Source organism: Macaca thibetana, chromosome 6 (assembly GCF_024542745.1).
Source record: "Macaca thibetana thibetana isolate TM-01 chromosome 6, ASM2454274v1, whole genome shotgun sequence".
NCBI lineage: Eukaryota > Metazoa > Chordata > Mammalia > Primates > Cercopithecidae > Macaca > Macaca thibetana.
In genome coordinates this window covers 67,889,452-67,903,247 of record NC_065583.1, presented here as the reverse complement: position 1 = coordinate 67,903,247, position 13,796 = coordinate 67,889,452, and the positions used below count along the sequence as shown (strand labels likewise).

General features: G+C 39.2%; 1 long non-coding RNA gene across 1 annotated transcript in view; it reads left to right on the top strand.

Moving 5' to 3' along the window:
- Positions 1 to 13,796, top strand: part of LOC126956268 (uncharacterized) — a 296,720-nt gene that overhangs the window by 12,277 nt on the left and 270,647 nt on the right. Inside the window, exon 2 of the long non-coding RNA XR_007726261.1 lies at positions 98 to 193. This is a non-coding gene — a long non-coding RNA (uncharacterized LOC126956268). The remainder of the gene's footprint in view (positions 1 to 97; positions 194 to 13,796) is intronic.

Here is a 13,796-nt window from a genome sequence, read left to right as displayed (position 1 = left end):
CAGCAAATGTTTTTATCTGTTTTTTTATTCATAAGATTTAAAGAATATTGTTTGAGAATGTTCTTACACTTTAATTTTTTTTTTTTTCCCCCTGTAGGTGAAATGTCCAGCTTTTAAGTGAATTGGTATGGTATGGTGGCTAGTTCCAATTGAAATGGCTAAGCTTCATCCCTTTGAACTCTCAACTTTTCAGGTAATACTTTGGAGGTATAACTGCATGTAGTTGGGATGTTGTAATAGGTATGAGTGTTTTATGTACAGATGCTTTGTGCTTTGAACCGGTTTCTTCCAACAAGCTGTTATGTTGCCCCACCTTTGAATGATGCAGTTTCTTCCTGAATAAGTCACATTAAACATGCATAGGAAATTTTTTTAGCAACGTCAACTGTGATATTATTATAATCTTAAAGCAGGAGTGGCAATTTGTGAACAACAACTTTGGCAAAGGGCCTTGTGAAAAATTGAGAATCACTTGTTTATTATTGTTCTTTTAAATCCTCTTAAGTCTCTGCCAAAAAGAGACTTAAATATTTGTTGCACCCAGTAAATATTTGTTGAATAAATGAGTGAATGAATTATAGAAGGCAGCATTATAGATTGATTGATACACCACAGTTGAAATGGACGACAGTGCATCCTGTGCATTTACTAAACTGAACCATTGACCGATTCTTGAACGTTTCCAGCACCTTCCCACCCCATGCTTTTGGTCACTCCATTTCTTTCATCTCTAATGTCCTTTCCATCTCTGTGATTCAAAATTCTACCCAGCCATTGGACTAGATCAAATGCCATTTTCTTCTCCATTTTTTCCTGAAGCCTTTGTGGCTTTTCCATTCCATTCCATTCCACTGGAAATGACTGTATCTCAGAAAGTTCCCATTGCTCATGTCTTTTTGGTACTTAGTATATTTTCCTTGTAGAGCACATACATTATTATTTCCTGGTAAAGTATACGCATTATATCTTTCTCTTTAGAATGTAAGTTCTCAAAGAACAGACTGTACTGTATTCATCTTTTCAACACACACACACACACACATACATATATTTTAGCAGGGTGTTACATCTGCTAATTTCTCAATCGATTTTGTTGAATTAATTAGGTTTATAGGGATTTAACTATTCTTTCTATATTGTAATACCTATAGTGAAAATTCTTATCCTTAATAACATTTTTCAACAAAGATGCTGACAAATAGGAAAAATACTGAGATTTGATTTTCATTGACAATTTGAAGCCTCTGATAGAAATACAAATAGTAGAATGGACAAGGCCTTGAGAGAACTAAGTTTGTAAAAGACACAGAGCATATAAACTTGTTGTGATTAGTTAGGGATGAACAGAATCACTACGAGAATCATTGATATTTACTCTAAAAATCTAGTGAGCTAATACAGCATTTTTCTTCAGAGAGAGCAACATGTGAATTTTTTGAAGTTTGCTTTGGAATTCAGCACGTGGCTCTTCAGTAGTTTCCAAATTATTTCATAACATCGCAAAATCAAAACAACAATGTCAAAACACTCGTAGAATTATTTCTAGACCCAGTAATGGAACTGACAATAAATATCAGGGGTTTGCCTGGGTTGGGGGTGGGGCCAGCATGGAATGCATTATTTCTCCCTTACTGTCATTCCAGGCAGTTGCCAATTTGGGCTGATTATTTATAGATGACTCTGCAGTGTGACAGGCAGTTCTCCGAGTGAAGCCTCAGGCAGTGAGGTCCTGAGGAAATAGGAAAGACCTGCACATTCCCTAGAGCAATGGGGAAGGAACTGCCGGGCAGCCAGAAGCAGTCTTCCCCCAGAGCCCCCTTCTTGTTTTTTCCTTTTCACACAAATGTTCCCAGGGGGTTTGCAAAACACGGATTCATTTTAAAAGGTGTTACAGTATATTCCCTAGCGGCAGCCTCCTTCCCTACAGAGACAAGCATTAGAGCCCTCAGAAATCTGGGTTACTGACTTGGAAACCGAATAATTGGGGATGAATGAATGGATGAGAGTAAAGAGGCTCCACATAAAAGGAATCCCTTCCCACAGCATCTTTCATGCCGGAGGACATTAGGATGCCAATAGACGCAGTCCATGGGTTTGGGTTGCCAGGTAACCAGGGTACCCGCAGATTTCCATTTTTACTTTATTTCCGATTCAGGAAAGCCTCATTTCATACACAGAAAGGAAAGAACACCTCTCCCCACCCCCATTTATTTAGGTCTAACTATTAACATTCACCTGTTGGTAGCTAAAATGTTTCAGACGACGCAGTTGTTTTTAAACATTTAAGCTGTTAGAAAATCAACAGGAAACATCAGGATGAAAACCGGAGGGTGGTAAGGTAAAGGGCAGTGGTGTTCCTGCTTGGCATTCAGGCAGCCAGTGGAAAAACCCTGCGCGTCCCCGCTGGGGTTTCTCAGTTTCTGTTGGCCTGAGCGCATTAATCCAGCTTCAACGATTCAAGCTCTTCTGCCTCCTTGCTGTGAATTTCCTTGCCTCCAGAAAACACTCAAGACACACTGAGGAGACTCCCCCCAATTGCTTGCTTTTGCTTCTTTAAAAGCTTATTGGTAACCCATTCTTTTGTAATAAAATAAAATAAGCCTTTTATGTGTAATTTTGCAATGCAATAAAACCAAACAGAACATTCTCCACCCCACTCCTGTCAAGGAATATGGGGCTAAGTCGTTTTCTTCCCGTTTGATAGAAAAGCAGCGGAATTGAAGAGCTTCTGAAATTCAGTGGAACAAAGGCTAAATAAGCCTGCAGCCCAACATGTGGTTACAAATGAGCTCTTTGGATAGTGTTCATGTCTCTGGAACATATATCTGGGTGTGTAAGTGTGTGAGTGTGTGTGTACAGTTGGGGTTTTGTTGTGTTTATGGCATATAATTATACATCTGGACCCTGGATGGGAAGCTTGCCAAAATGATGTGTCCTTTAGCATGGCAATCGGTTTGAGGCTGAGCTGTTTAAGGCTTATCTACCACAACACGAATATTTTTCTTCTAAGGCAGACACAAGTCTAGGAAGACTCACAGGGAAGTTTCCACAGTTCTGGGTGTGGAGTGTGAGTGGGGCTGGAAAGACAGATCTTCGATCTGCAGTCTTTTCACACTGCCGGCCTAGGAAGGTTTTGTCTTTAAAATCTGTCATTTTTCCAAGCTCTTGACGGACGAAGGCCAAAGCAAAATGAGCCTTGGTCTGGCTGACAGCTGTCATTAGCGCTTTGTGATAATTAACCCCTGACAGATCAATGAGATGATTTTCCATCAGAAAAACTTGGACGTTTACAAGACTGAACTAAAATGAGCAGAGAACAATAGTTCAGTGGAATTCTTAAAGTTGCTAATAATCTATAAAAGTAATCTTGGTTGAATTAGTAATGCCTGCTAGCAGACTAGTAACCCTAGTGTTTGCATGTTTTCAAATGCCTTTTGTTCTTGAGTCTTCAATGTTAGAGATGCTGTTTGGGTTAGTTATAAATTACTCAAGGGAAACCAACAGTGCATATTCACGGTCTCAAATTACAGTACGTTACAAAATGTTATTTCGTCCCTAACATTTCTATACAGTTGAAATCTGGGCAAGATGAACATCAAGGGTAATGCTGAAGGGAAAAAGATGCCACAAAAAAAGCAAAAAAGTTCTGAAATGGTATTTGGGCAGGGGCTGGCTGTATTCCATAGTCTTCTAGGAGAAGGAGATGAAAAGAAAATAATTGTGGTTATTTTTATGTGTTTATGTGTATTTGCATACATATATATATTTGTTTGCAGGCACAAATATGAATATGTAAGCACATGTACAAACCGCATTTTTAGCGTGAAGGAATACCACTACATTCTCCTCCAATTCTCTTTCATAGTTTGGATGCCACTGAATCTAGTCACCCTAGTTGGTCCTACTGCAGGAATGTCTGTCTGTGGAATAGTCAGGAAGGGTAGGATATGTACTTTTTGGCATGTAGCGCATACTCAATAAAGATGTGATTTTTCTGAATTATAAGGGAGAAGGGAGGGGTGGGGAGAAGAGAATCAGGAGATCCAGAGCATAAGCTACTCTTCTGATAAAAAGTGAAAATATTGGCCCACAGGGAGTGAAAATGCTGGAACCAGGATTTGCAGATCCAGAGACTAAAACATGACTTTAAATCAGACTGACTGCATCTGCCCATTTTGATGGTAAAGACCTTATGGGAAAGACTTTTTGATAAATGAACAGGCATTAGTCTTATGACATTTCTCCAACATCCTGCAGTCATTTTGATGGCCACACCTCACTTTTCTTTACTGCCCGCTACTCCTTTGCCTCTCTAGCAGCAGAAAAGGTGAATAATTTTCATTCCAAGGTGAGTTCAATTCAAAGTCTCTCCCCTCCTTTTTGAGCTCCAATCAGCAGGGAAATGGTTTTATTTAGAGTAATTATTAGAAGAATTATTCATAATTCTTCAGAAAGCCAATTTCATGGCATGTAAATGTTGAGTGCAGGCTGTCAGATCCAGTTATGCTACGACTCCCAAGGATCCTTTCAAGGTTGTGTCCAGTAGCAGGATTTATGTCACAGAATATTTTTGTCTTATTTATATGTATTACATTGTTTATGCTGCTAAGTTGCAAAAATGGTATTTACTTTGTAGTGATTTACAGTATCTTGCCCTTTTAAAGCAATCTCTGATTTTGGTGTAATGTGAGGTTTTTGTTTAGGAATACAATCACGTGGCCTGGAAGAAGTAAAGATATCTACAGTACTTTGATTTGATTTGCTGTCACATCTGGTTTCCTCAGCAGGCTCTTGGTCAAAGTATGCATGGGGTGGTGGATGGAAGCTGAAGAAAAGTGATAACAGAATGTAATTTGTCTTTGTTTCCCAATGAGATGGATGGATGTCAGCAAGTTCTTTCCTAATGGAAAAAAGATGGCTGAACCATCAAGCTTTTAGGAGTGCTTTTAATCATTGATCTGTTCTTCCTAAGAAATTATGTCCCACAGGTGCCTACAAATGGGGAGGAAATAATGGGGGGAAACTTACCACTTATCTTCTCTATTCACATGTTCACAGAGAGTGCACTTTGAGAATCAGTTCTGTGCGTGCTCTTATATAGATAGGATTGGGTCATATCCCTCAGGAATATTCAGGAAGGAATTGGAGAAGAGTTTGAGAGCCTATATCTTAGGAAGTTTAAAATTTTTCAAAAAACTCACAAAATTATTGCATCAGAAATCACCACTTTCGGCTGGGCATGATGGCTCATGCCTGTAATCCCAGTGCTTTGGGAGGCCGAGGTGGGCAGATCACGAGGTCAGGAGTTCAAGACCAGCCTGGCTAACATGGTGAAATCCCGTCTCTACTAAACATACAAAAATTAGCCAGGCATGGTGGCGGGCATCTGTAATCCCAGCTACTCAGGAGGCTGAGGCAGGAGAATTGGTTGAACCTGGGAGGTGGAGATTGCAGTGAGCTGAGATCATGCCATTGCTCTGCAGCCTAGGCAACAAGAACAAAACTTTGTCTCAAAAAAAAAAAAAAAAAAAGACCACTTTGAAAATCCTCTGTGAGGTATCAAAGAAAGTATTATGGGCTTTCCTGTTTAGTGGTCCATGAAACTATGGAAACCAACATATATGGCTTCTGAGTTTCAAAGGAAATTGCTGTCAATAAGTGCCATGTGCATCAATTATGAAATCATAACATGTCTGAAAGTGGAAGGGACATTTCGAATCATTTAACCTAGCTCTTTCATTCTACTCTTGAGGGAATTTAAATCTTATGCCAATTGGGGTAAAAATGTTTTCCACTTCTTATAAATCTGGTTCAATTACAGGAAATGAGAGCACATACTTTAGTGCCTTTCAGCATCTGAGTGTAACTTCTCAGATTGTTGAAAGTAGAAAGGAATGTGGCAAATCTCCTTCTAGGGATTCAGTGCACAAAATATTTCTTTGCAAGAGTTATTGGTCAATTGTAAACTAATTAATCAGTGTTTCCCACAGATCCTTAATATTTCTTCCTCCACTTCACTTCCCTCAAAAGAAATGAAGTTAGGTGATAATGAAGGAGTATATTTGAGGAGGGTCTGTATTATAGTTATTTTTTATGCTTAGAATAGGAAGGTATCAATTTTTAATAGAAATAATATTATATTATACCAAAAAATTGTGTTTTGTTGTCTCATGACAGCTATCTAGAGAGATTTCAAAGTCTTAACTTGAGTACATGTAGTAATTAGGAGGTATAATTAGGTTAATTAGAAGCTGCATCTCTTAATGATTCAAAATTATTCAGGAGAAAAAAATCACAAAAGAAGAGACAGTACAGGGAGAGAATTGCCTCTCAAAGCTTTTCTCCTTTGAAAGTCATATTATTATTATAGCAGTATTTGCTTATACTCTTGTTGGAAATTTTCATTATGCCTGCTTTGTTTCAGCTCTATTAAGTGAATAGTGATGGATTTATCAAAATAATTTCTGTTCATTGACTAAAAGCTAGAATATTAATACAAACCAGTTTAGACCCTGACATTAGTTAATGCATCTCCTCGAAATCTAGTTCTCTCCAGTACTCTTTCTCCCTCTGAGACTGAATGTCTTCTTCTGGTCCCCATTGCTGGATCCTCTTCTTCTGCCTGCTCCTGTTGTATTGCTAGACCTGGGTACTGTCTGCATGATTTAGCACTTTCCTGGTCTACACCTTTCTCTACACCTTTCTACAGCTTCTGCTGCCTCACCAGCCTCTCAGACTCTACCCAAATTGAATTTATTATATTCCTCCCCAACTTGCCCACATCTGTTCCTAATTTCTGTAAATGACCGCCAAGTCCTCTAAGCTAGAAATAGAGGCATCAACTTTGACTCTTTCCTCTCCCTCATACTGCAAATCCATTCAGTCATCAAATCCTGTAGATTCTATCTCCATAACTCTTTCAAATCTATCTTCTCCTTTTCAATTCTGCCAGTGCTCCTGTTGATCCCTTGTTCTATTTTTGACCCAGGCTGCTTTGGCTACTTCAATCTTTGACAACTCACTCAGGGCATCAGGAGCAGGAACATTTCTCTTTCTTTGTCTTTGGTTTCTTCCATGCAGGTGTTATGCCCAGACCGTTTATTCCCTGAAGAAGACCACCAGAGTCCAGAGTCAAAGCTAAGCAGCAAGGATCTTTATTACAGGTTCGAACCTGGAACTCTCCCTCGCTCGTGAAACGAGACGGGCAGGAGAGCTCCCCCACTCAGCTCCGAACAATGTTATATAGTCTAAGAAAAGTGGGCATAGAGTTATTATACAAATCAGATATATGATTGGCTAGTGTTTGAACAAGGCGATTTGGCTAACTATGATTGGTTCCTGCCATTTCTGATATTTTGGTTCAAACTTTGAGGCGGGAGAGCAGGTTTATGGCAGCAAGAGTTTATCTTACTTAAACACGTCTTGTGACCTTGCCTCAGAACTTACAAAATCTCTGGTATGTGCAAAACAAAATCTCTGGTACGTGCAGAAAACCAGGTACTCATAGAACTTACGAAATCTCTGGTATGTGCAAAGATTAGAGAGCAGAACAAGGGTGTAGCGGGTGGGGGGCGGGTACACATCTATCTTTGTGTCCTTTCACAGGGAAACCAACTAGTACACTAAGCATGGTATTGTGGATATGGTTTGTTATATATGTTATATTATATATGTTGACTGGATTGGAATCCTGGCTGCACACAGGAGGGGGGCCTGGACCCAGCCAAGGAAACCATTTTTTCCCTCCTATGCCTCAGGGCCTGTGATGGGAGCGGTCTCTGTGAAGCTCTTTGACATGGTCTGGAGGCATTTTCCCCATTGTCTTGGTGATTAACATCTGGCTCCTCATTACTTACGCAAATTTCTGCAGCTGGCTTGAATTTCTCCTCAGGAAGTGGGGTTTTCTTTTTTATCGCATAGTCAGGCTGCAGTTTTCCAAACTTTTATGCTCTGCTTCCTCTTGAACTCTTTGCCACTTAGAAATTTCTTCCACCAGATACTCTAAATCATCTCTCTCAAGTTCAAAGTTGCACAGATCTCCATTGTCTTCTGGGAGCCTTTGAGACCTCCCTGCTCCTGCTTCTCCCACAGTAGAATTGTCTGCTCTAAGTCCCCACTGTACTTCACATGCTTCTCAGTAGCATTAGGTAATACCATTATCGAGCTTAACAGAAGCTCACCTTAGAAAGCCCCTGGGTTCCAGGCTCCATTCTAAGCACTTTACATAAACCACTTGCTTGGCTACATATCCATCTCCCCTATGGGACTGCAAGCCCTTTAAGGACAGGAAAGTCTTAACAATATTTTAATTTTTTTTTTATTTTTAATTATACAAGTAATAGATGCAATTAGAGGAGAAATGCCTTTCCTAAAACAAATTCTAACTACTTATGTCTGTATCAATAGACTCTGTTTTCCATCTGCTTTTGTACCTAAGACTGATCCCTCAGCTTGTGCCCTGGTGCCTGCTCTCCCTTTCCTTTTCAGGGATTACTTTTCTACAATCATTTGCTTTCTTTCTTGCATCTTCTATGCAGTGGTAAAGAGCTCATATTGTCAGTTTTCAAACCATGGTTCTATAACTTACTAACAATGTGACTTTAGGCACATTAATTGACTTCTCTTTGTCTCAGTAACTTTGCCACTGAGTCAGTGATACTTTTGACAATTAAGTGAGCAATACAAGAAAGTATGTGTGCCAGTGGTTGGCACAGTGTAATGCTGAATAAATGTAAATTAGAAGATTATTAAAAACCATTTGCAATAGGATGTAACGTGCCTTATTATCATGCATTGACAAATATCCTTTGGGTTGATGTTTCTCTCTGGCCACTGCCCTATTTTCATCTCTGCTTCACACAAAAATTGCTTGAAAGAGTTGCCTATACTCTTCTGTCACTCTTATTTTCTTTCTCTGCCTAACTCTTTGGAATGGCGCTTTTATCCAAAGCTGTTTACTGAAGCAGCTCTTGTCACGCTTACCAAGGTCACCAATGATTTATATCATGTCAGAGTCAATTGTCGGTTCTCTCTCCTTGTCCCAGTTGACCTCTCAACAGCAGTTGACATGGTTGATGAAATGCTTTCTTCTTTAGGCTCCAGTGACCCTGTAAGTCTGTTTTCTCCCACCTTTTGGGCCTCTCCTCCTCAGTCTTACTGCTGGTTTCTGTCCTTTCCTCGATCAGGCCTCTGAAAGTAGAAGTCTATCAGTCTGGTTGTGTTTTTTTCTTTATGTTCTCATCCTAGCTTGAGATAACATCTATGTGCTGGTAAATCCTCAGATTTATATTGCCAGCCCAAACCTCTTCCCTGGGCTCCTCAACTTAGATATTGAACCGATTATTGGACATTATGACAGGGATATCTAATACATATCTTGGATGTAGCATTCCCCAAATAGAACCATTAATTCCTTTCCTCCAAAATTGCCCTTTTCTCCAAGTAAAGGCACCGCCCTCCATACTAGGTTCAAGCTGAGGAATCATCCTGGATTGCTCTCTTATCTTCATGTCCCCCGTCATCTCTCTTTGCATACAGTCTCTGATGTTCCTTTTGTACTCCTGCTGTTAATCTTCCTGAGTGATAGTTCTAAAACACATATCAAATCATGTCACCCTTGCTTAAAACACTCTAAAACTTCTATTATGCATAGAATAAAATTCAGTCTCCTTGACATAGTATACAAGGCTTCCCATGTTCTTGTTCTTTCATAGTTCTGGGACCTCATCTTCTGCTTTCTTGTTTGCTCTCTTCTCTATAAGTTTACTGGATTTATTTGACCTTCATCATGCCACTGTCATTCCAGTATCAGGGCCTTTGCACTGTTATCCTTCTGTAGGAATGTTCTTTCCTACAGATTTTAACATGGAAGCTTCCTTCCCATCATACAGGTATCAAGTGAAATACAGTAATAGGTATTAACAGAATTGCCTATATTTAGAATTTTTAATTGTAAAATTCTAGCTCTTTTATTGATCTGTATTTTGTTTTTATAATTGTTAGGAAGTAGAAGTCTAACTTAATTTTGTTCTCCAATTCAGTCTTTTGTTACAATAGCATTTATTTAATAGACAACTATTTTCTCCACTGAATTGAAATGCCAATATCTGACACCTAGACTGCTTGTACAATATTTCTTGTGAAAGAATTGGTGAATGTACTTAGGAATCTAAGTCTGGATTTCACAGGATAGTCAGTAATTCCTGTGGATTGTGGTCAAAGTTTACATTTGATTGAAAATTACTCTGCCTTCACGAAATTTTTATTTTACATTGGCATCTACTATCCAGAGAAATTTATTAATGAACAACTTTTACTATCTTGTGAATATTACCTTTTATAAGAAATATTTGACTGGGTGTGGTGGCTCATGCCTGTAATCCCAGCACTTTGGGAAGCTGAGGCAGGTGGCTCACCTGAGGTCTGGAGTTCAAGACCAGCCTGGCCTGGTAAAACCCCATCTCTACTAAAAATACAAAAACTTAGCTGGGTGTGGTGGTGGGGACCTCTAATCCCAGCTACTTGGGAGGCTGAATCAGGGGAATCACTTGAACCTGGGAGGCAGAGGTTGCAATGAGCCGAGATCACGCCACTGCTCCCAGCCTGGGTGACAGAGCGAGACTCCATCTCAGAAAAAAAAAAAAAAAGAAGAAAAGAAATATTCAAGTTAAAACCCCAGGGGTTAACTGAAATTCCCTTGATCCCAGTTTTGAGTCTCCTCATTTGTAAAGTAACTTTTATAGCCCATTTAGCTGCTATCAATGCTGTAACTGTAGACTTGGGCTTCTTAAAACTTCCTCCCTTATATTTTTGAATGAAGTCTCCTCATGTACACTGATATCAAAGATATTCTATAGTTTCCATACTACATTCTTTGGTCTAGAAATTAGAGTGTAGAAATTCAACTGTTTCTAGGGTTTTTGTTTTTTTTTTTTTTTTGGAAAAACATTTGTCAACATCAAAGACAGCGTTTCTTGTTAGCACTTTGAGGTTGTAAAGTTTTCCTCACATCCATCTTTGTTTCCTTTTTGCTTCAGTTGCTATGTTTCTTTTTAAATATATGACCAGAGAAAATGTTGATAATATTACCTTGGGAGTATGCTGGAGTTGTGCAAACTTGATTCTTTTTCTCCCTATTAATGATGGAAATTTCTGATCTTTGGAACTGAAATGCAGAAATACCAATGGTTGCTCAAGGTCATTAAAAATAGCATTGTGAATTTGCACTCTATTTGGACAATTTCCATACCGAAAGGCTCAAAATGCTCTACTGTGTGACTCGCCTTTTGCCCTCTAAGAAAAAGGTCTAAACATTTTAAATGGAAATAGCAAGGCTATTATGTAGGAAGTGTGGTTATAAAGCAGAATGTCATTTTGATAACAGAAAGCAAGAAAACTCCTGAACAGAGCCTGACTTCCCTATTCTTAGTGCTAAATAAATAATGCATTTCTCAAAGCCTGCATCTTTGGATGCAAAACTAGTTTTTTGGTAAAGAAGAAAGGCATTTCAACTCTATTATTGGTCTTTGGACTGTTTCTGTTTTCCACCAATTCTGAAATTACAGTCAATTAGATACTTCTTCTCATGACAGATTGGAAACCAGAAGGGAGCTTTATGAATCCAAACAGAGAAATTTGAGCTAAAGTATCTTTAAAATACTTCTTTACACATTTTCTCTTTAGAATTTACAGAGTACATTAATTTTCTGATATAATTAATGATGAGATGTTATAGGCTTAGTCTTATGTAAAGTTAATAGTAGGCATGCTTTATTTTTAATCCTTAACTACTTTTAGATTTAAATATTTATTTTATGCAATTGGTAGACTGGTTGAAATGAGACTTCTTATAACTAGAACCCACATCTCCTTGACTATTAATTCCTAGTTTCTTCAACTTGATCCCTTGTTGATAATCTATGACAGCTAAACTTTTTTTGAGTTTGTAGCACCATTTGGACCCCTTCTAAGTCCATAGTGTGAAAATGATAGATTTCCTTTTATGGTTGGGAAAAACTCCCATTTCAATATCTTCATTTTGAAATAGATATTTTAAACCCAATAAGTATCAATCTGGGAAGGCAGTGCTCATGTTTGAAACATTTAGTGGATAGGGAATTTGGTGGACGCTGTTTTGATGCCCTGCCCAGATCTAAAAATGTTTTTGAAATACTTCTTTGCATATTTTCTCCTTAGAATTTACATAGTACATTAATTTTCTGATATAATTAATTGTGAGATATTTTAGGCTTAGCCTTATGTAAAGTTAATAGTAGGCATGATTTACTTTGAATTCCTACCTATGTTAAAATTTATGTATTTATTTTAACCATGAATTTAAATCTCTGATTCAGATTCTGCTTCTAGAGAGCCTGACCTGTGATAGTTGGTATCAGATGAGGGAAACTGGGAAGAAGACTGTAAGGGATTCTGAAGTTGAATAGCTTCCCAGGTAATTAGCAGCGAGTCCCTATCACCAGTGATAGGTGAAGTACTGATAGCCCCAGACTTGTAGAAACAGTGAAGTTGCTAATCCTTTTACTTGTAGTGAACTGGGGTGGATACAGGTGGGAGAGAGACTGGTTCGTGTAGTATCTCTGGCATTTGAGATGTGCGGGAGCAATAGCATTACAAGGACTTATTTGGGTGTCTGTGGCTGTGTGACGCTCATGGCAATCAATCATTGTATTAGTTTGTTCTCACTCTGCTATAAAGAAATACCCAAGACTGGATAATTTATCAAGAAAATATATTTAATTGGTTCATGGTTCCTCAGGCTGTACAGAAGCATGATGCTGGCATCTGCTTGGTTTCTGGGTAGGCCTCAGGAAGCTTTCAATTATGGCAGATGTGAAGTAGAAGGAGGCACATCTTACAGAGCTGGAGCAAGGGGAAGAGAGAGAAGAGGGAGGTGCTACACACTTTTAAGCAACCAGATCTCATAACTCACTCATTCACTATCATGAGAACGGCCCCAAGAGGATGGCACTAGCCCATTCACAAGAACTCCACCCCATGATCCAATAACCTCCCACCAGGCTCCACCTTTAACACTGGGGATTATAATTAAACATGAGATTTGGGTGTAAACACAGATCCAAACCATATCATTCCATTCCTGGGCCCTCTCAATTCTCATGTCCTTCTCACATTGCAGAATACAATCATGCCTTCCCAACAATTCCACAAAGTCCGAACTCATTCCAACATTAACTCAAAAGTCCAAGTCCAAAGACTCATCTGAGACAAGGCTAGTCTTTTCTGCCTATGAACCTGTAAAATCAACAACAAGTTAGTTATTTCCAAGATTTAATTATGGTGTAGGCATTGGGTAAATACTCCCTTTGCAAAATGAAGAAATTAGCCAAAAGAAAGGGGCTAAGGCTCCATGCAAGTTCAAAACCCAGCAGAGCAGTAATTAAATATTAAAGCTCCACAATAATCTCATTTGACTTTATGTCTTATATTCAGGCCACACTGATGTGAGGGGTGGGCTGCCAAGGCCTTGGGAAGCTCTGCTTTTGTGGCTTTGCAGGGGTCAGCCCTCATGGCTGCTGTCATGGGCTGGCATTGAGTGGCTGAGGCTTTTTTTCCAGACACAGGATGCAAGCTGTTGGTTGATTTACCATTCTGGGGTCTGGAGGACAGTGGCCCTCTTCTCCCAGCTCCACTAGACAGTGCTCCAGTGGGGACTCTGTATGGAGGCTCCACCCCCATATTTCCCCTCTGGACTGCCCTAGTAGATGTTCTTTCCGAAGGCTATACCCCTGCAGCAGGCTTCTGCTTGGATACTCAGG